A 4,589-nucleotide genomic window follows, 5' to 3' on the forward strand; every position below is an offset into this window, starting at 1 on the left:
TCAAGTACTCATCTCTCTGTGTTTGGTTTGCTTGGCTTTTTTTTTGAGACAAGATCTCAGGTAGCCCTGACCTGCTGACCCTGAACTCTTATGTAGCAAAAGATGGTGTCTTAGTTACTTTCCTGTTACTATAGTAAATACTCTTATTGGAGCTACTCAAGGGGGAAAATATTTCTTTTGACTCATAAGCTTGGGGTGTCCCATCATAGAGAAAAAGCAGAGTAAAGAAAGCAGACTTCCTAATGCTCAGCTGCCTTTATTTTATACAATGGAGGATCCCATCCTTCCCACAATATCATGGATCCTCCTATTATTAACCTAATCAAGATAATTCTCCAAAAGCATGCCATGCTTCCTGCCATGATGATAATGGACTAAACCTCTGAACTGTAAACCAACCCCAATTAAATGTTTTCCTTTATAAGAGTCACTGTCATCATGGTGTCTCTTCACAGCAATAGAAACCCTAAGATAAAAGCCATGCATAAAGGTTAGCACTGCCACCTTGACAACATATAGATTCACCTGGGAGAAGGGCCTCTAAGCATGCTTTGGGGGAATTGTCTTGATTAGGTAGACATGGTTCTGGAGGAGCTGAGAGTTTTACATCTTGAGCCTCAGGCAACAAGAAGTGAACAGTCTTCCACTCTGGGTGTAGCTTGAGCATATGATACCTCAAAGCCTGCCCCCACAGTGACACACTTCCTCCAACAAGGCCATACCTACTCCAACAGAGCCACACCTCCTAATAGTGCCACTTTCTATAGGTTAAGCATTCAAATACATGAGACCATATCTATTCAAACCACCACAGCCTTGAATGCTTTGTGTGTGTGTGTGTGTGTGTGTGTGTTTGCAAGTAAGTGCAATGGTTGTGTGTATGTGTGATGTGTGGATATACGCATGGTTTAGTATGTGTGGTGTACGTGTGTGTCTGTGTGTGTCTGTGGTGTATGTAATGTGTCTGTGTATGTGTGTGGTATGTGTGGTCTGTGTATGTGTGTGGTCTGTGTCTGTGTGTGTGGTATGTGTGTATATGTGTGGTGTGTGTGTGTGGTCTGTGTATATGTGTGGCGTTTGTATGGTTTGTGGTAAGTGTGTTGTATGTGTGTGCGTTATGGTATTGTGTAATATGTGGTATATGTATGTATGTGTATGTGTATGTGATATGTGTGGTGTATGGTATTATTATATATATGTGGTATGTGTATGGTATATGTGTGTGTACTATATATGTATGTATATGTGTGTGTGGTATTATGGTATGTGTGGTGTGTGTGCATTGTGGTATTGTATGGTATGTGTGTTGTATGTGAATGCGTGGTGTGTGTTGATATGTGTGTATGTGATGTATGTGGTATGTGTGTGGTGTGTGGTATATATGTATGTGGTATGTGTATGTTTGGTATGTATGTGGTTTATATATGTATGTGGTATGATACGTGTGGGGTGTGTATGGGGTATGTTGCATGTTTTTGTAATGAGTGGTATGTTTGGTATTATGTGATATGTATGTTTGTGGTATGTGAGTGTGATGTATGTGTAGTATGTGTGTAATGTATGTGTATAAATGGTGTGAATGGTGTATGTATGTGTGTGATACAGGTGTCCATGTGTGTGGGGACCTGAGATTGACACTGGGTGTCTTACTTAATCCCTTAACACTTTATTATCTTTCTGTGACTTTAGTTAGCCATCTTGCCCCTAAGAGCCCATCTATTCCTTTCAAGTGCTAGGATTTTAGGTGGCCAGCACACCTGCCCAGATCTTAGGTAGATGCTGGAGACCTGAATTCCAGTCCTCATGACTGCCCTTCAAGCATTTCATCTGTGAGCCTTCCTCCTAGCTTGAGGCTGTGCTGCCTTTACCTCTGCAGTACTGAGATCATAGAGACATGTCACCACACTCAGCTCCAGCCTTCCTTTATCAAACTCCTTTCCCCAGATGTCTTTAGTTTTCCTACTGGAATATGAGATGTAGACTGGAATTGAAACCAGCAGAGCATCTACCACTGGACCACACTGCCAGCCCTTCCTTTTTTCTTTATTTTGACACAGGATCCACTTGCCTCAGCTCTGGGAGGCTGAGATTATACGTGTGTGTCATGAAGCCACCCAGACCATCAGCATTTTGATTAAAGTAATCTCTCTCCCTAGGGTGGAGACTCTACCAATCCAGGCTAGTTGGGGTGCTCCCTTAGGCTCCACCAGGGTCAGTCAGGAAAGATGTTCTTTTTTCCCTCTAACTCCAAAGGTTTTTATTTTATTCTTGATGAGTCTCACTGTGTTACCCTGGCTGAACTGGAACTTCCTACATATAAAGACAAACAAATGTAGGCTCTGAGCTGCCCATAGCTGTCTTGCTTGGATTCAACAAGTGCTCTGAGTTGTTGAAAAAGGTTATACTGGCTTCACTTCCTAGCAAAGTCCTACCTGACTGGACCGGTGTTTGAGTGATTGTTTAAGTAGCTGTTTTGTGTAGTTTTAGGAAATTAGAACACAGGCAAACGAATGCAGATTGATGAAGGAGAGCTAAATGATGGTGGTAAAGTAACGATACCAGCGGAAGGACGGAGCCTGGCAGTGTTTATCTCGTTGGCGACCGAGGAATCTGTTGGCGCGCAACGGGCTCTAGGCTGCCAGCAGCGCGAGGACCCACGGCCCCACCCAGGCCCGGCCTGGCAGTTTCTAGTCCTGGCAGCATACAAGCCACAGCTGTCAAAGGAACTCCTCGTGCCTGTGGGCACCCTGAGTGACCCCAGGGACAACGGATCAGCTTGACAAGAACTCTCTGTGAGGGGCTAATCAACAATGGTCACATGGAGTTACCTGTCCTAGGTAGCAGAGGCAGCAGGCCGTGGGGGGGCGGGGGGAAGGGGGCAGACACATGTTCCAGTAACCTGTGGTCCAGGGGAAGTTACAGTGGACAGTGCAGGCCACGCAGGTTGAACCATCCTGCAGTGGCTGTTGGCCACCAAGTATGCTCCTTCTGGGATTACTGCTCTGGTGAAGACTACAAGACACTAGGTCAGATAGATTTGTACATTTTCAATGCTGTGTCCTTGCGTCGGACAAAGCTGCCCCCAGTGAGGCCTGCTATCCGAGGGCAGGCTCCTGTTGTACCCTATATGTGGTATGGACACTCAACCATCCTCATCGATGACAAAGTCTTCCTTTGGGGCAGGCGTAATGACACGGAAGGGGCCTGCAATGTACTCTATGCCTTTGATGTCAATACTCAAAGTGTTCTACACCGGAGTGTCAGTAACAGTTCCTGGGGCCCGGGATGGGCATTCAACCTGTGTCCCGGGCAAGATCGTGTATATTTTTGGGGGATATGAACAGCTGGCAAACTGCTTTTCCAATGACATTCACAAGCTGGATTCCAGCACTGTGACATGGACCTTTATTTGCACAAAGGGTAACCCTGCACGCTGGAGGGACTTCCATTCATGTTTGTCTTTGGGGACTGTGCTGACCGCTTTGGACCATTTCATTCCAACAATGAGATTTACTGCAACTGAACTGGAGCCTTCTGACACCAGAACTGAGGCCTGGCTTGACTGTCCACACACTCCAGTGCTCCCTGAGGGGCCCAGGAGGCATTCAGCCTTCGGCTACAAGGGGGAGCTGTACATCTTTGGTGGCTATAATGCAAGGCTGGACCAGCACTTCCATGACCTCTGGAAGTTTAACCCTGGGCCCTTTACTTGGAAAAAGGTTGAACCAAAGGGGAAAGGGCCGTGTCCCCGCCGGCGCCAGTGTTGCTGTGTTGTTGTTGGTGATAAGATTGTCCTCTTTGGGGGTACCAGCCCATCTCCCGAGGAAGGCCTGGGAGATGAATTTGACCTCATAGATCATTCTGACGTACACATCTTGGTCTTTAGCCCTAGTCTGAAAACTCTGTGCAAACTGGCAGTGATTCAGTATAACCTGGACCAGTCCTGTTTGCCCCATGATATCAGGTGGGAGCTCAATGCCATGAGCACCAACAGCAATATCAGCCACCCCATTGTCTTGTCCCACTGATAGGAAGAAAGTTCTGCCGCCTCCCCTCCTGAGCTTGCTCTTGTCTGCATTGCCCCTACCCCTCTCTCACCTGCCTGCCCCTTTGGACCCTGGACTCAGTATACCTCCATGTGGAGTTGATGGACTAGAGGTGTTTTCTGTGCTATAAATTCAGTGGGGAGTTGTGGGCGGGAGGGCTTTTCTCCTCTTCCCTTGGGCTGAAGGCCCCTTCCCTTGGTGCTCTGTTTCCATTCACCTCCCTCCACAGCTCCTGGGCCTTTGCTCTGACCCAGGCCAGCTGGGTAGCCAGGCTGTGCTGGAAAGGGACAGGAGTGAGGAGAAGAAGCCAGCACTGTCGGAGCCTCAGGAGCTTCCCTCTCCTCGTGATCATCTCTCTCCCTGCTTGAGCATCTGACTGGGATCTGAGAGGAGCCTCAGCTGTTGGCATGAAACCCCCACCCCCATCCCCACCCCAGCCCTCAGGAGTGGGGACCAACAGAAAGCTTCTCCCATCCTTGAGCTGTTGTTGTGCCCCTGAAGATCAGCCAGCTTTGATTTTATAAAGTGTAAAACCTCAAAAAA

The 4,589-nt window shown here is 47.4% G+C and overlaps 1 pseudogene; it reads left to right on the plus strand.

The window, feature by feature from the left end:
• The first annotated feature begins 2,818 nt into the window (after positions 1 to 2,818).
• LOC127225619 (kelch domain-containing protein 3-like) lies at positions 2,819 to 4,157 on the plus strand (annotated as a pseudogene).
• Positions 4,158 to 4,589: the final 432 nt, after the last annotated feature.

This window comes from Phodopus roborovskii, unplaced genomic scaffold (genome assembly GCF_943737965.1).
Source record: "Phodopus roborovskii unplaced genomic scaffold, PHOROB, whole genome shotgun sequence".
In the NCBI taxonomy this organism is placed as follows: Eukaryota; Metazoa; Chordata; class Mammalia; order Rodentia; family Cricetidae; genus Phodopus; species Phodopus roborovskii.